The 18,736-nt window shown below is 44.9% G+C and overlaps 2 pseudogenes; both read left to right on the forward strand.

Annotated features, from left to right (window-relative positions):
• Window positions 1-5,816: 5,816 nt before the first annotated feature.
• Window positions 5,817-7,603, forward strand: LOC148000409 (uncharacterized; annotated as a pseudogene).
• An 8,923-nt stretch (window positions 7,604-16,526) lies between these two features.
• On the forward strand, window positions 16,527-18,292 carry LOC148000410 (uncharacterized; annotated as a pseudogene).
• Window positions 18,293-18,736: the final 444 nt, after the last annotated feature.

Consider the following 18,736-nt stretch of genomic DNA (forward strand, 5'->3'; position numbering starts at 1 on the left):
TTGTGTGATTGTGTCTGTGTGTTAGTGTGTGTTATTCTGTGTGTGGGTGTGTGTGTGTTTCCCCGCGTGTGGTTGTGTGTGTCTTGTTAGGTGTGTGTTTGTGTGTCCCGTGCTATCTCGCCAGCAAGAACATGTGGGGACCCTCGAATCCTTCTGCATCACAAATGTTTATTGTAGCTTAAATGAGGGCCCGGGGCGACAGCATGGCACGGCTTATATACACCCTAGCAGGGCGCTTCCACACCTGTTTGGTCGCTTACCCATGATCTCATAGGCACGCTCCTGAGTGGGCAAAGACCTGGCACGAGGGCACTCTTGAACATGCACACACAGTTAACTTCCTGAAAGTACGTCATTTTGCCCAGAAGCGGCCAGTGCCATCTTGTTATGGCAAAAGCTATCCCGGCTTTCCACGTGGCGCGCAGTGGAAGCCAGCTCCATCTTGTGGTGGCCAATGTTATTGTGGCTCTCCACATTCCCCCCTTATTGTTTTACTAATATGAGGCTGGTCTAGGTCCCTGCAGTTAAGTCCATCTGCTCTGGCTCCTGTCTTAGTTCGTTCCTCTGTGTCACAGCCTTATCCGTAGAAGGGTAACCCTATCGCCACTGGGCCCCATGTCTTAGATTGGTCTGTGCATGAGGAAAGTTGCCCATCCTTAGATACCGCAGTGCTGTGTGACAATAACTGTTAATGACCTAGGGCGAACTCAAAAAAGAGGCCAGCCAGAAAATGAGTTAGTGGGGAAATCATGATCACTCTATCGCGTGCAATGAGGAAACCTCAGCGATGTAGAAGGGCTGATCAAAGAATCTTTGAGTCTCTCTCATCCCAGTGTAATGGATCCACAGATCCATGGGGTGCAAGAGCAGAGAACTCAGATACCGACTAATTCCTGAGCATAGATAACCAAATTTCAGGGGAGGCTCCTTGTTCAATGGCCACAAGTGCTTGAGTGATAACGACCTTGTCACCGTTCTGTTGAGATCTGAGTTTACAAACCAACCATAGCATGAACACTAATCCACAGCATAGGGCTGCACCAAACAGAGCCAATCCCGATAAGTAGTGGGCACCTCATCAGGTTTTCCTCAGCTGCTACCACCAAGGGCCATAGTCAAGCCACTCCTATAATAAAATTTAGAAATCCCAATTGTCTGCAACTACTCCAGAAAGTTTACCCACTGTACTTGCCTAACAATATATTGGGGGAGGGTAACTCTAGAAACTGTAGACACAATGGCTGTAGCAGGAATGGCTGCTACAATAGCAGCGAAAGTAACAAGGTCTTTCCCTTAGGATCAGCCATTCTTTTCTGGAACAACCAGCAGGCAATGGAACCATGTCTGAGATCTGCATAACCAGGGCAGAGTTCCCCAGTCCACAGCAGCTTCACACAGGTGGCATTCCTGTGAAGCTATAGACTGCAAAATGACAACACCAGTTAAGGCTGCAAGAGTCACCAGGGGAATGAGGGGGGCAGCAACGGCTGGTGTCCAGTCTTCTCCAGCAAGCAGCAGTGCACAGAGGGTCAGAGAGCAGGCCACAGTGGGACGGGACACACGCAGCGGTAACACTGACTGCAGCAACGCAAAAATCTCTATGATGACAAAAGATGAGGGGGAATCTTCCATCTTCCTTCCAGGGCAGAGGAATGACTCTAGGGACCTGAACCACGAGAGCTGAATCTTCATGCTCCCAGGATCAGCAAGTCTCAGCAACCACCTCTGGCAACTGGCATACTCTTGTAGAATCCTGTAGAAAAAACACAAAGATTCCCTCTTCCCCATAAAAATATCTGAACAGGATCATGCCAATACATGAATCTTTCTATTTCACCTAGCCAGAAGTATGCCTACTTGTAGGGTGCGATAAACACTCAAGGGTTCCTTGCTATCCAAATTTTAAAATTGGAAATAAAAAGAGTATTGTTAAATAATTGTATAGCATACAGAGCATACAGGGATAACTCCCCCACCCCCCTCTTTTTTTCACATTTTGATCATCCGTCTTGTGTTTCATGTGTTCTATGCATCTAGGGTAATTCAAGCTTTTGGGCTAATAGCCACTTATCAATGAGTGCATATCATGTGTGTTTTTCTGTGATTGGGTTACCTCACTCAGGATGATATTTTCCAGTTTCAACCATTTGTCTATGAATTTCATAAAGGTATTGTTTTTGATAGCTGAGTAATATTCCATTGTGTAGATGTACCACATTTTCTGTATCCATTCCTCTGTTGAAGAGCATCTGTGTTCTTTCCAGCTACTGGCTATTAAATTAGGCTGCTATGAACATAGTGGAGCACATGTCTTTTTATATGTAGTCCTTCTTCTTAAGGTTCTTGTATTCTGTGGACAATCCAAGCAACTCCAAGCTTTGTTCTACTATCCATTTCTAAGGGAGTGAAGAGTATGTTTTGTTGTGTTTTTTGTTGTGGTGTAAAAGATATTGCAGGTGAAATGAAAAAAAAAAAACTAGACTAAAGTTTTTGATTATGTCTGTGCTTGTGTGTGTGTGTGTTTGTTTGTGTGTGTGTGTGTGTGTGTTTGTGTGTGTTTGTGTGATAGAGCTATGTGTATCTGTGGGATAAATTAGACCAGATATACCCAAGTAAACCTATGGGCAGAGAATGATACTACTAGACAGAAAGGAATATCATCCACAAATTAAAACCAGAATAAATTATACATTGGAAAATGTGTACTTGTGAGTGTTTTTCTATGTGTTCATAAGAGTGTGTGTGTGTGTGTGTGTGTATGTGTGTGTGTGTGTGTGTGTGTGTGTGTGTGTGTGTGTGTTTCCCCGGGTGTGGGTGTGTGTGTCTTGTTAGGTGTGTGTTTGTGTTCGTGTATGGTTAGAGTTATGATTATTTTAGTGAAATGCACAAGAGGCATGAAAAAACACACAGATGAGAGTAAGAAGAAAGAAGATACAGAAAGAGATAACCTGCATGTCCAGATGAGGAGCAAAGTGGGCCAAAGTTTGCCGATTTTCTCTCCTATTTTGGGAAGTGCACTGGTACACTGACAACCACCCTTACTCCATACCTGTGATAATGCTTTGGATCCAAGGTCATGTGAACAAAAGCCATGGAGAAAACCAGGTACGTGTCTACCTATTGAGAAAAGAAGTATTGAGTAGTCACAGGGAGTTTCAAAAAGGAGATAAACATTCATAGTGAAGAAAAAAGAGACAGACCTAAAGTGGCAGAGAGGCAAGCAGAAGGAGATTCAATCAAAATGAAGGGCAATCTCCTGACAACCCAGCAAGTGGAGACACAGGTGGCCAATGTCAAAATGGAAATGCAAAGGTGTGGCTTGGCTTTAGGTCTTTGTACCTGTGGGGAAAGCCATGGCCAGGAGATGTGGGGAGAAGGAAGGTATTAGAAGACAAGAGAGGCTTGCAGCACTTTGTTGCTTAACAAAGTTGGCCTACACAGGAAAAATCCTTGCCCTATGAAGGCTCAAATAGCTTTGTCAAAATGCTGCCATGACGTTTTGCATTGTGCAGAAAAGTGTGAGGAAAGTAGACTGCATCCTGTTGTTGTTCTGTTTTTATTCTAGTTGTTCCTTTCTAACCTTTTTCTTCTTTTATTCCATCCTTTCTTTGTAACTTCTTTCTTCATTCCATCTTTCTTTTCTTCTTTTAATGCTCTCTTTCTGTTCCTTTTTTTACTTATTTCTATCATTTCTTCTTTCCTTCTGTTTTTATTTCTTTTTCTATCTTGTGTTGGTTCGTTTTATTTAATCATTTTTATTGGATATGCTATATATCCATTTCAAATATTATCCATTTCTGCCTTTTTTTTTCAAATAAGACCCCTATCCATTTTGTCTTCCTTTTGTTCTAGCGAGGTGGGTGCCTGCCCATCCAACCATGCTTTCCCATTTCCCTACAGGGAGTTTTCCAGTTTTCCCATCTTAGTTAGGGTTTTTATTCCCACACAAACATCATGACCAAGAAGCAAGTTGGGGAGGAAAGGGTTTATTCAGCACCAAAGGAAGTCAAGACTCGAACTCAAGCAGGTCAGAAAGCAGAAGCTGATACTGAGGCCCTGGCGGCAGGTTTGTTACTGACTTAGGTCCCCTAACTTACTCAGCTTGCTCTCTTAGGGAAGCTAAGACTAACACCCCAGGGATGATACCACTCAGACTGAGCTGTGTCCTCCTTTGTTGTTCCTAGTTGCTGAAATGCCTTACACCTGTGTCTCATGAGGCTTTTCCTCAACTGTGTCTCTGTTCTCTGGGATAATGCCAGCTTATGTCAGTTGGACACACACAATTTTTCAATAAACCTCCTAATAAATTATTGGTTCCCACTTCTAAAAGCACTGAAACATCCTCACTTTGGTAGTCCTTCCTCTTAAGGTTCTAGTATTGTATGGACTATATCCTGGCTACTCCAAGCTTGGTCTGCTATCCATTTCTAAGGGAGTGAAGAGTATGTTTTGTTGTGGTTGTTATTGAGGTTATTGTTGGTTTGTTTCTATTGGTTTTTGCTTTTGTTTCGTTTTGTTTCGTTTTCTTTTGTTTTATTTGTGTGTTTGTGCGTGTGTTTGGTTTACCTCCCTGAGGATAATTTCTTGTTCCATCCTTTTGCACTAGATTGTCATGATTTGCTTTTTGTTAGTAGCATAGTAATTATTCAATTTTGAATATATCCCACATTTTCTTTATCCCTTCCTCTGTTGATGGACACCTGATATCTTTCCAGCTTCTGGGTATTCTAATCAATGCTGCTATGAACATAGTGGATCAAATGTCCATTGCAAAGTTTGGAGCATCATCTCGGTGTATTCTAGGATTGGTATAGCTTGGGCCTCAGGTAATTCAATCTCTAATTTTCTGAGGAAACTCCCAAGTGATTTCCAGAGTGGTTGTTCCAGCTTAGAGTGCCACTTATTTTAGAGGTGTGTCTAGGCTTCTCCACATCCTCACCAGCAACTGTTATAATCTGAGTTTTTGATCTCAGCCATTCTGACTGCCCTCTTACGGAATCTCCGTGGTCTTTTCTTTCTTTTCTCTTGTTTTTTTTTAATTTTATTTTATTATTATTATTATTATTATTATTATTATTATTATTATTATTATTATTATTTTTGGAGATCTGCATTTCCCTGATGCCTAAGGATGTTGCACATATCTGTAGGTTCTTCTCAGCCATTAGATGTTCCTCAGATGAGAATTCTTCTTTAGCTCTGCACCCCATTTAAAGAGAGTTATTTAATTCTCTGGAGTGTAACTATTTGAGTTCTTTGAATCTTTTGGATATAGGGCATCTATTGCATGTAGGATTGGTAAAGATCTTCTCCCAAACTGTTGGCTGCTGTTTGGTCTTAATGACAGTGTCCTTTGCTTGCAGAGACTTTGAATTGATATGAGGTCCCATTGGTCTATTCTTGATCATAGAGCAGAAGCCATTGGTGTTTTATTCAGTATACTTTCCGTGTGCCCATGTATTCGACCCTCCCCACACTTTTTCTTCGATTACTTTGATTCAATCTGGTCTTATGTGTATGATCTTGACCTACTTAGACTGCCACTTTGAGCAAGGCTCTAGGAATGCATCTATTTGCATAATGGACCAGTCAGTAACTGACGTAGTGAGGAGGAGGTGTGGCCCAGGTTCCACCTGCCAGCCTAAGGTATAAAATGGCAAATCAAAGAGAGGAAAGGAGCACTAGGCGGTTGGCCTCTCTCTGAACTTGTGGTCTGCTCAGGACAGCACACAGCTCACTAGAGGCAGGGCACGGACGAGTTGGGTCGATTGTGCTGATCGAACCAAGAGTGTCCCTTCGTGTCCTTGGCAGTGGACATGGAACCAGGCTCTCAGACAGGCGCACTGCAGGAGATCCTGGACTGTCTGTGTCGAGAGAGCGACCCAGGAAAGATCTACAAAACACTGAAGAAACTGTCTTCTGTGACTATCCTGTGCGACAGCCTGGCAGAGATTGGCTTCAGAAAGACCATAAAGACGTTGAAGAATCAGCATCTCCTGCTCCGCTTTGTTAAGGACCTAGTAGACAAGTGGTCACCGGGGTTTGTGCTGGGACCCCAACAAGAGCAAGACTCCCTGGACTTTGGATTGCTGAGGAGCCACAGGACAGCGCATCAGAGCACCGGTCTAGAAGAGACAAACCAGGAGCAAATATTCCAGGTAAGCCGAGTTGCTGGGGGACAGGTATTTTTTGGGCTCAGCAAATGCAACCCAGGCTGGATCCATTGCCTGAGCCCTAGCTGCAAATCCAACAGAGATTTTCACCCACAGACGCCCAGGAGTCCAAGCCTGGATCCAGCAGAAAACAGGAGCTCTGAGCAGCAGCCAGCTGTCCAGGACCCAGGGCAGGTAGGAATCCAGGGTGCGAGCTTTGAGGAGCCTTTGAGCGTGAGGGGCCTTTGAGCATGAGGGAGCCAAGCCTCTCTCCAGAAAGCCAGGGCCTGTGTCAGAGAAACACAAGTGGCTTGTGATTGGGGGGCAAAGAAACAACACTCATCAGGCCCCCGGGAGTCGGAGGAAGCCACTGGGACAGGTTGGGTGATGGATTGCCTCAATTCTGAATGCTGATCTCCTTCTACAGGTCCCACCACCATGCAAGAGGAAGAGTGAACTCCCCTGGCTTGAGGAAGCTCGGAGGCCGCCCGCAAAGATTCGTCAAGGTGATTCTCAAGTATCCAAGGTCCAGAGTCCCATGGCTGACTGTGCTAGCCTAGACTCTCGGTGCAGTGGTAAAACCTGCCTTGCTGTGGATGGTGTCCCGCAGCCTTCTTCCTCTCAGCTGGATGGAGAAGCGTCACCTAGGGGCTGGTATCTCAGAAAGAACAACAAAACGCCAGTCTATTCAGGTTGTCTTCCAGCAGACTCTTGTCCTCAGGAATCCCACCCAGGGCTCCTTGGGAAGCCCTTGGCTGGCATCAGGAATGCTAGTCTCGGACAATCGGCCCAAGAAGAAACTGAGCCTGGGCAGTCCAAGGAGAAGACACAGTGCCAGACGCAGACTAGAAAGCAAAGACCGAGCTTGACTAAGCCCTCTGCACACCTGTGTCTTCAGGAGTCCCAAGAGGAGAGGCTGCAGGCCCTCAGAGCCCGCATCCAAAGCTCAATGGCCAAGAGGCTGCAAGCGAGACAGACAAACATGATCTCCTTTCATACCCAGCACAAGAGCCCAGGTCAACAAGGGGAGCTTGGACCCAGAAGGGGTGATACAGTACCAACTTCCCACAGTCTTCCTGAGGCACCTGCCCATCCAGGATCCCAGAAGCTTTCCTGCCTGCCCTCTGGAGCAAAAGGCCCCAAAAAGGCGCCAGCTAAGAGACCTGCTCCACTCATGGCCAAGGCACTCAGGGACTACAGCCGTAGGTTCTACACAAACTGAATGGCTGATGCTCTCCACAGTCACAATACCTGCCACTCCTGGGACTGGGAAGGACTGGGCATACACTCTTTCTCCTGGAAGAACTGGCACAGAACACACTGTGGTTGTCAAGCTCCAGACACACTCCACAGCACCCTTTTCTGGAGTTTTCACTGTGCCTCTGGACAAGATTTTCCAACCTTAACCCTTGTCCCATGGCAAGTTGTACATCATGCTCCAAAGTAAATAAATATCTACCTCCCCCTTTATTCAGTGTGTTGGTGTTTACATGTCTTGAGAATGATGGCTACAGATAAATGTAGATATTGCATTTCCGATGGATAAATGGACTCACTCTGTACAGACAGTTCCACAAAGGTACATTTATGTTATCATACCATCCAATATGTCTTAGAGTCATACTTAGTCATGTATGTAAATACGAGTTGAAATCTCCGTGGAAGACTAGCCCTCATTTCCCACAATCTAGATGATTTAGTGAATCTCAGAGATATTAAAGGTAAAAACAAAACAAAATAAAATGAAACCAGTCTAAATTGGGTGATTGTGTCTGTGGGTTAGTGTGTGTGTGTGTCTGTGGGTTAGTGTGTGTGTGTGTGTGTGTGTGTGTGTGTGTGTGTGTTTCCCCTCGTGTGGGTGTGTGTATGTCTTGTTATGTGTGTGTTTGTGTGTCCTGTGCGATCTTGCCAGCAAGATCATGTGGGACCCTCGAATCCTACTGCATCAAAAATGTTTATTGTAGCTTGAATGAGGGCCCGGGGCGACAGCATGGCGTGGCTTATATACACCCTAGCAGGGCGCATCCTCACCTGTTTGGTCGCTTACCCATGATCTCACAGGCACGCTCCTGAGTGGGCAAAGACCTGGCACGAGGGCACTCTTGCACATGCACACACATTTAACTTCCTGAAAGGACGTCAGTTGGCCCAGTGGCGGCCAGCGCCATCTTGTTATGGCAAAAGCTATCCCGGCTTTCCACGTGGCGCGCAGTGGAAGCCAGCTCCATCTTGTGGTGGCCAATGTTATTGTGGCTCTCCACATACCCCCCTTATTGTTTTACTAATATGAGGCTGGTCTAGGTCCCTGCAGTTAAGTCCATCTGCTCTGGCTCCTGTCTTAGTTCGTTCCTCTGTGTCACAGCCTTATCCGTAGAAGGGTAACCCTATCGCCACTGGGCCCCATGTCTTAGATTGGTCTGTGCATGAGGAAAGTTGCCCATCCTTAGATACCGCAGTGCTGTGTGGCAATAACTGTTAAATGACCTAGGGCGAACTCAAAAAAGAGGCCAGCCAGAAAATGAGTTAGTGGGGAAATCATGATCACTCTATCGCGTGCAATGAGGAAACCTCAGCGATGTAGAAGGGCTGATCAAAGAATCTTTGAGTCTCTCTCATCCCAGTGTAATGGATCCACAGATCCATGGGGTGCAAGAGCAGAGAACGCAATGAGGAAACCTCAGCGATGTAGAAGGGCTGATCAAAAAATCTTTGAGTCTCTCTCATCCCAGTGTAATGGATCCACAGATCCATGGGGTGCAAGAGCAGAGAACTCAGATACCGACTAATTCCTGAGCATAGATAACCAAATTTCAGGGGAGGCCCCTTGTTCAATGGCCACAAGTGCTTGAGTGATAACGACGTTGTCACAGTTCTGTTGAGATCTGAGTTTACAAACCAACCATAGCATGAACACTAATCCACAGCATAGGGCTGCACCAAACAGAGCCACTCCCGATAAGTAGTGGGCACCTCATCAGGTTTTCCTCAGCTGCTACCACCAAGGGCCATAGTCAAGCCACTCCTATAATAAAATTTAGAAATCCCAATTGTCTGCAACTACTCCAGAAAGTTTACCCACTGTACTTGCCTAACAATAGATTGGGGGAGGGTAACTCTAGACACTGTAGACACAATGGCTGTAGCAGTAATGGCTGCTACAATAGCAGCGAAAGTAACAAGGTCTTTCCCTTAGGATCAGCCATTCTTTTCTGGAACAACCAGCAGGCAATGGAACCATGTCTGAGATCTGCATAACCAGGGCAGAGTTCCCCAGTCCGCAGCAGCTTCACACAGGTGGCATTCCTGTGAAGCTATAGACTGCAAAATGACAACACCAGTTAAGGCAGCAAGAGTCACCTGGGGAATGAGGGGGGCAGCAACGGCTGGTGTCCAGTCTTCTCCAGCAAGCAGCAGTGCACAGAGGGTCAGAGAGCAGGCCACAGTGGGACGGGACACACGCAGCGGTAACACTGACTGCAGCAACGCAAAAATCTCTATGATGACAAAAGATGAGGGGGAATCTTCCATCTTCCTTCCAGGGCAGAGGAATGACTCTAGGGACCTGAACCACGAGAGCTGAATCTTCATGCTCCCAGGATCAGCAAGTCTCAGCAACCACCTCTGGCAACTGGCATACTCTTGTGGAATCCTGTAGAAAAAACACAAAGATTCCCTCTTCCCCATAAAAATATCTGAACAGGATCATGCCAATACGTGAATCTTTCTATTTCACCCAGCCAGAAGTATGCCTACTTGTAGGGTGCCATAAGCACTCAAGGGTTCCTTGGCATCCAAATTTTAAAATTGGAAATAAAAAGAGTATTGTTAAATAATTGTATAGCATACATAGCATACAGGGATAACTCCCCACACTCCTTTTTTTTCACATTTTGATCATCCGTGTTGTGTTTCATGTGTTCTATGCATCTAGGGTAATTCAAGCTTTTGGTCCAATAGCCACTTATCAATGAGTGCATATCATGTGTGTTTTTCTGTGATTGGGTTACCTCACTCAGGATGATATTTTCCAGTTTCAACAATTTGTCTATGAATTTCATAAAGGTATTGTTTTTGATAGCTGAGTAATATTCCATTGTGTAGATGTACCACATTTTCTGTATCCATTCCTCTGTTGAAGAGCATCTGTGTTCTTTCCAGCTACTGGCTATTAAATTAGGCTATAATGAACATAGTGAAGCACATGTCTTTTTATATGTAGTCCTTCTTCTTAAGGTTCTTGTATTCTGTGGACAATCCAAGCAACTCCAAGCTTTGTTTTACTATCCATTTCTAAGGGAGTGAAGAGTATGTTTTGTTGTGTTTTTTGTTGTGGTGTAAAAGATATTGCAGGTGAAATGAAAAAATATTACTAGACTAAAGTTTTTGATTATGTCTGTGCTTGTGTGTGTGTGTGTGTGTGTGTGTGTGTGTGTGTGTGTGTGTGTTTCTGTGTTAGAGCTATGTGTTCCTGTGGGATAAATTAGACCAGATATACCCAAGTAAATCTATGGGCAGAGAATGATAGAACAAGACAGAAAGGAATATCATCCATAAATTAAAACCAGAATAAATTATACATTGGAAAATGTGTACTTGTGAGTGTTTTTCTATGTGCACATAAGAGTGTGTGTATGTGTGTGTGTGTGTGTGTGTGTGTTTCCCCGGGTGTGGGTGTGTGTGTCTTGTTAGGTGTGTGTTTGTGTGTCCCGTGCTATCTCGCCAGCATGAACATGTGGGGACCCTCGAATCCTTCTGCAGCAAAAATGTTTATTGTAGCTTAAATGAGGGCCCGGGGCGACAGCATGGCGCGGCTTATATACACCCTAGCAGGGCGCTTCCACACCTGTTTGGTCGCTTACCCATGATCTCATAGGCACGCTCCTGAGTGGGCAAAGACCTTGCAAGTGGGCACTCTTGCACATGCACACACAGTTAACTTCCTGAATGTACGTCAGTTTGCCCAGAAGGGGCCAGTGCCATCTTGTTATGGCAAAAGCTATCCCGGCTTTCCACGTGGCGCGCAGTTGAAGCCAGCTCCATCTTGTGGTGGCCAATGTTATTGTGGCTCTCCACATTCCCCCCTTATTGTTTTACTAATATGAGGCTGGTCTAGGTCCCTGCAGTTAAGTCCATCTGCTCTGGCTCCTGTCTTAGTTCGTTCCTCTGTGTCACAGCCTTATCCGTAGAAGGGTAACCCTATCGCCACTGGGCCCCATGTCTTAGATTGGTCTGTGCATGAGGAAAGTTGCCCATCCTTAGATACCGCAGTGCTGTGTGACAATAACTGTTAATGACCTAGGGCGAACTCAAAAAAGAGGCCAGCCAGAAAATGAGTTAGTGGGGAAATCATGATCACTCTATCGTGTGCAATGAGGAAACCTCAGCGATGTAGAAGGGCTGATCAAAGAATCTTTGAGTCTCTCTCATCCCAGTGTAATGGATCCACAGATCCATGGGGTGCAAGAGCAGAGAACTCAGATACCGACTAATTCCTGAGCATAGATAATTAAATTTCAGGGGAGGCTCCTTGTTCAATGGCCACAAGTGCTTGAGTGATAACGACCTTGTCACCGTTCTGTTGAGATCTGAGTTTACAAACCAACCATAGCATGAACACTAATCCACAGCATAGGGCTGCACCAAACAGAGCCACTCCCGATAAGTAGTGGGCACCTCATCAGGTTTTCCTCAGCTGCTACCACCAAGGGCCATAGTCAAGCCACTCCTATAATAAAATTTAGAAATCCCAATTGTCTGCAACTACTCCAGAAAGTTTACCCACTGTACTTGCCTAACAATATATTGGAGGAGGGTAACTCTAGAAACTGTAGACACAATGGCTGTAGCAGGAATGGCTGCTACAATAGCAGGGAAAGTGACAAGGTCTTTCCCTTAGGATCAGCCATTCTTTTCTGGAACAACCAGCAGGCAATGGAACCATGTCTGAGATCTGCATAACCAGGGCAGAGTTCCCCAGTCCAGAGCAGCTTCACACAGGTGGCATTCCTGTGAAGCTATAGACTGCAAAATGACAACACCAGTTAAGGCTGCAAGAGTCACCAGGGGAATGAGGGGGGCAGCAACGGCTGGTGTCCAGTCTTCTCCAGCTAGCAGCAGTGCACAGAGGGTCAGAGAGCAGGCCACAGTGGGACGGGACACACGCAGCTGTAACACTGACTGCAGCAACGCAAAAATCTCTATGATGACAAAAGATGAGGGGGAATCTTCCATCTTCCTTCCAGGGCAGAGGAATGACTCTAGGGACCTGAACCACGAGAGCTGAATTTTCATGCTCCCAGGATCAGCAAGTCTCAGCAACCACCTCTGGCAACTGGCATACTCTTGTAGAATCCTGTAGAAAAAACACAAAGATTCCCTCTTCCCCATAAAAATATCTGAACAGGATCATGCCAATACATGAATCTTTCTATTTCACCTAGCCAGAAGTATGCCTACTTGTAGGGTGCGATAAACACTCAAGGGTTCCTTGGTATCCAAATTTTAAAACTGGAAATAAAAAGAGTATTGTTAAATAATTGTATAGCATACAGAGCATACAGGGATAACTCCCCCCCCCTTTTTTTCACATTTTGATCATCAGTCTTGTGTTTCATGTGTTCTATGCATCTAGGGTAATTCAAGCTTTTGGGCTAATAGCCACTTATCAATGAGTGCATATCATGTGTGTTTTTCTGTGATTGGGTTACCTCACTCAGGATGATATTTTCCAGTTTCAACCATTTGTCTATGAATTTCATAAAGGTATTGTTTTTGATAGCTGAGTAATATTCCATTGTGTAGATGTACCACATTTTCTGTATCCATTCCTCTGTTGAAGAGCATCTGTGTTCTTTCCAGCTACTGGATATTAAATTAGGCTGCTATGAACATAGTGGAGCACATGTCTTTTTATATGTAGTCCTTCTTCTTAAGGTTCTTGTATTCTGAGGACAATCCAAGCAACTCCAAGCTTTGTTTTACTATCAATTTCTAAGGGAGTGAAGAGTATGTTTTGTTGTGTTTTTTGTTGTGGTGTAAAAGATATTGCAGGTGAAATGAAAAAATATTACTAGATTAAAGTTTTTGATTATGTCTGTGCTTGTGTGTGTGTGTGTGTGTGTGTTTGTTTGAGTGTGTGTGTGTGAGTTTGAGTGTGTTTGTGTGATAGAGCTATGTGTATCTGTGGGATAAATTAGACCAGATATACCCAAGTAAACCTATGGGCAGAGAATGATAGAACTAGACAAAAAGGAATATCATCCACAAATTAAAACCAGAATACATTATACATTGGAAAATGTGAACTTGTGAGTGTTTTTCTATGTGTTCATAAGAGTGTGTGTGTGTGTGTGTGTGTGTGTATGTGTGTGTGTGTGTGTGTGTGTGTGTGTGTGTTTCCCCGGTTGTGGGTGTGTGTGTCTTGTTAGGTGTGTGTTTGTGTTCGTGTATGCTTAGAGTTATGATTATTTTAGTGAAATGCCCAAGAGGCATGAAAACACACACAGATGAGAGTAAGAAGAAAGAAGATACAGAAAGAGATAACCTGCATGTCCAGATGAGGAGCAAAGTGGGCCAAAGTTTGCTGATTTTCTCTCCTATTACGGGAAGTGCACTGGTACACAGACAACCACCCTTACTCCATACCTGTGATAATGCTTTGGATCCAAGGTCATGTAAACAAAAGCCATGGAGAAAACCAGGTACGTGTCTACCTATTGAGAAAAGAAGTATTGAGTAGTCACAGGGAGTTTCAAAAAGCAGATAAAAATTCATAGTGAAGAAAAAAGAGACAGACCTAAAGTGGCAGAGAGGCAAGCAGAAGGAGATTCAATCAAAATGAAGGGCAATCTCCTGACAACCCAGCAAGTGGAGACACAGGTGGCCAATGTCAAAATGGAAATGCAAAGGTGTGGCTTGGCTTTTGGTGTTTGTACCTGTGGGGAAAGCCATGGCCAGGAGATGTGGGGAGAAGGAAGGTATTAGAAGACAAGAGAGGCTTGCAGAACTTTGTTGCTTAACAAAGTTGGCCTACACAGGAAAAATCCTTGCCCTATGAAGGCTCAAATAGCTTTGTAAAAATGCTTCCATGACGTTTTCCATTGTGCAGAAAAGTGTGAGGAGAGTAGACTGCATCCTGCTGTTGTTCTGTTTCTATTCTAGTTGTTCCTTTCTAACATTTTCCTTCTTTTACTCCACCCTTCCTTTGTAACTTCTTTCTTCATTCCATCTGTCTTTTCTTCTTTTAATGCTTTCTTTCTGTTCCTATTTTTTTACTTATTTCTATCATTTCTTCTTTCCTTCTGTCTTTATTTCTTTTTCAATCTTGTGTGGGTTCATTTTATTTAATCATTTTTATTGGATATGCTATATATACATTTCAAATATTATCCAATTCTGCCTTTTTTTTCAAATAAGACCCCTATCCATTTTGTCTTCCTCTTGTTCTATCCAAGTGAGTGCCTGGCCATCCAACCATGCTTTCTCATTTCCGTACACTGAGTTTTCCAGTTTTCCCATCTTAGTTAGGGTTTTTATTCCCACACAAACATCATGACCAAGAAGCAAGTTGGGGAGGAAAGGGTTTATTCAGCACCAAAGGAAGTCAAGCCTCGAACTCAAGCAGGTCAGAAAGCAGAAGCTGATACTGAGGCCCTGGCGGCAGGTTTGTTACTGACTTAGGTCCCCTAACTTACTCAGCTTGCTCTCTTAGGGAAGCTAAGACTAACACCCCAGGGATGATACCACTCAGACTGAGCTGTGTCCTCCTTTGTTGTTCCTATTTGCTGAAATGCCTTACACCTGTGTCTCATGAGGCATTTCCTCAACTGGGTCTCTGTTCTCTGGGATAATGCCAGCTTATGTCAGTTGGACACACACAATTTTTCAATAAACCTCCTAATAAATTATTGGTTCCCCCTTCTAAAAGCACTGAAACATCCTCACTTTGGTAGTCCTTCCTCTTAAGGTTCTAGTATTGTATGGACTATATCCTGGCTACTCCAAGCTTGGTCTGCTATCCATTTCTAAGGGAGTGAAGAGTGTGTTTTGTTGTGGTTGTTATTGAGGTTATTGTTGGTTTGTTTCTATTGGTTTTTGCTTTTGTTTTGTTTTGTTTCGTTTTCTTTTGTTTTATTTGTGTGTTTGTGCGTGTGTTTGGTTTACCTCCCTGAGGATAATTTCTTGTTCCATCCTTTTGCACTAGATTGTCATGATTTGCTTTTTGTTAGTAGCATAGTAATTATTCAATTTTGAATATATCCCACATTTTCTTTATCCCTTCCTCTGTTGATGGACACCTGATATCTTTCCAGCTTCTGGGTATTCTAATCAATGCTGCTATGAACATAGAGGATCAAATGTCCATTGCAAAGTTTCGAGCACCATCTAGGTGTATTCTAGGATTGGTATAGCTTGGGCCTCAGGTAATTCAATCTCTAATTTTCTGAGGAAACTCCCAAGTGATTTCCAGAGTGGTTGTTCCAGCTTAGAGAGCCACTTATTTTAGAGGTGTGTCTAGGCTTCTCCACATCCTCACCAGCAACTGTTATAATCTGAGTTTTTGATCTCAGCCATTCTGACTGCCCTCTTACGGAATCTCAGTGGTCTATTCTTTCTTTTTTCATGTTTTTTTAATTTAATTTTATTATTATTATTATTTTTGGAGATCTGCATTTCCCTGATGCCTAAGGATGTTGCACATATCTGTAGGTTCTTCTCAGCCATTAGATGTTCCTCAGATGAGAATTCTTGTTTAGCTCCGCACCCCATTTTAAAGAGAGTTATTTAATTCTCTGGAGTGTAACTATTTGAGTTCTTTGAATCTTTTGGATATAGGGCATCTATTGTATGTAGGATTGGTAAAGATCTTCTCCCAAACTGTTGGCTGCTGTTTGGTCTTAATGACAGTGTCCTTTGCTTGCAGAGACTTTGAATTGATATGAGGTCCCGTTGGTCTATTCTTGATCATAGAGCAGAAGCCATTGGTGTTTTATTCAGTATACTTTCCGTGTGCCCATGTATTCGACCCTCCCCATAGTTTTTCTTCGATTACTTTGATTCAATCTGGTCTTATGTGTATGACCTTGACCTACTTAGACTGCCACTTTGAACAAGGCTCTAGGAATGCATCTATTTGCATAATGGACCAGTCAGTAACTGACGTAGTGAGGAGGAGGTGTGGCCCAGGTTCCACCTGCCAGCCTAAGGTATAAAATGGCAAATCAAAGAGAGGAAAGGAGCACTAGGCAGTTGGTCTCTCTCTGAACTTGTGGTCTGCTCAGGACATCACACAGCTCACTAGAGGCAGGGCACGGACAAGTTGGGTCGAGTGTGCTGATCGAACCAATAGTGTGCTTCGTGTCCTTGGCAGTGGACATGGAACCAGGCTCTCAGGCAGGCGCCCTGCAGGAGATCCTGGACTGTCTGTGTCGAGAGAGCGACCCAGGAAAGATCTACAAAACACTGAAGAAACTGTCTTCTGTGCCTATCCTGTGCGACAGCCTGGCAGAGATTGGCTTCAGAAAGACCATAAAGACGTTGAAGAATCAGCAGCTCCTGCTCCCCTTTGTTAAGGACCTAGTAGACAAGTGGTCACCGGGGTTCGTGCTGGGACCCCAACAAGAGCTAGACTCCCTGGACTTTGGATTGCTGAGGAGCCACAGGACAGCGCATCAGAGCACTGGTCTAGAAGAGACAAACCAGGAGCAAATATTCCAGGTAAGCCGAGTTGCTGGGGGACAGGTATTTTTTGGGCTCAGCAAATGCAACCCAGGCTGGATCCATTGCCTGAGCCCTAGCTGCAAATCCAACAGAGATTTTCACCCACAGACGCCCAGGAGTCCAAGCCTGGATCCAGCAGAGAACAGGAGCTCTGAGCAGCAGCCAGCTGTCCGGGACCCAGGGCAGGTAGGAATCCAGGGTGCGAGCTTTGAGGAGCCTTTGAGCATGAGGGGCCTTTGAGCATGAGGGAGCCAAGCCTCTCTCCAGAAAGCCAGGGCCTGTGTCAGAGAAACACAAGTGGCTTGTGATTGGGGGGCAAAGAAACAACACTCATCAGGCCCCCGGGAGTGGGAGGAAGCCACTGGGACAGGTTGGGTGTTGGATTGCCTCAATTCTGAATGCTGATCTCCTTCTACAGGTCCCACCACCATGCAAGAGGAAGAGTGAACTCCCTTGGCTTGAGGAAGCTCGGAGGCCTCCCGCAAAGATTCGTCGAGGTGATTCTCAAGTATCCAAGGTCCAGAGTCCCATGGCTGACTGTGCTAGCCCAGACTCTCGGTGCAGTGGTAAAACCTGCCTTGCTGTGGATGGTGTCCCGCAGCCTTCTTCCTCTCAGCTGGATGGAGAAGCGTCACCTAGGGGCTGGTATCTCAGAAAGAACAACAAAACGCCAGTCTATTCAGGTTGTCTTCCAGCAGACTCTTGTCCGAAGGAATCCCACCCAGGGCTCCTTGGGAAGCCCTCGGCTGGCATCAGGTATGCTAGTCTCGGACAATCGGCCCAAGAAGAAACTGAGCCTGGGCAGTCCAAGGAGAAGACACATTGCCAGACGCAGACTAGCAAGCAAAGACCGAGCTTGACTAAGCCCTCTGCACACCTGTGTCTTCAGGAGTCCCAAGAGGAGAGGCTGCAGGCCCTCAGAGCCCGCATCCAAAGCTCAATGGCCAAGAGGCTGCAAGCGAGACAGACAACCATGATCTCCTTCCATACCCAGCACAAGAGCCCAGGTCAACAAGGGGAGCTTGGACCCAGAAGGGGTGATACAGTACCAACTTCCCACAGTCTTCCTGAGGAACCTGCCCATCCAGGATCCCAGAAGCTTTCCTGCCTGCCCTCTGGAGCAAAAGGCCCCAAAAAGGCGCCAGCTAAGAGACCTGCTCCACTCATGGCCAAGGCACTCAGGGACTACAGCCGTAGGTTCTACACAAACTGAATGGCTGATGCTCTCCACAGTCACAATACCTGCCACTCCTGGGACTGGGAAGGACTGGGCATACACTCTTTCTCCTGGAAGAACTGGCACAGAACACACTGTGGTTGTCAAGCTCCAGACACACTCCACAGCACCCTTTTCTGGAGTTTTCACTGTGCCTCTGGACAAGATTTTCCAACCTTAACCCTTGTCCCATGGCAAGTTGTAAATCATGCTCCAAAGTAAATAAATATCTACCTCCCCCTTTATTCAGTGTGTTGGTGTTTACATGTCCTGAGAATGATGGCTACAGATTAATGTAGATATTGCATTTCAGTTGGATAAATGGACTCACTCTGTACAGAGAGTTCCACAAAGGTACCTTTATGTTATCATACCATCCAATATGTCTTAGAGTCATACTTAGTCATGTATGTAAATACGAGTTGAAATCTCCGTGGAAGACTAGCCCTCAGTTCCCACAATCTAGATGATTTAGTGAATCTGAGAGATATTAAAGGTAAAAACAAAACAAAATAAAATGAAACCAGTCTAAATTGTGTGATTGTGTCTGTGTGTTAGTGTGTGTTATTCTGTGGGTGTGTGTGTGTGTGTGTTTCCCCGCGTGTGGTTGTGTGTGTCTTGTTCGGTTTGTGTTTGTTTTTCCCATGCT

The sequence above is a fragment of the Rattus norvegicus genome, chromosome 16 (assembly GCF_021556685.1).
Source record: "Rattus norvegicus strain SHRSP/BbbUtx chromosome 16, alternate assembly SHRSP_T2T, whole genome shotgun sequence".
Taxonomy (NCBI): Eukaryota; Metazoa; Chordata; class Mammalia; order Rodentia; family Muridae; genus Rattus; species Rattus norvegicus.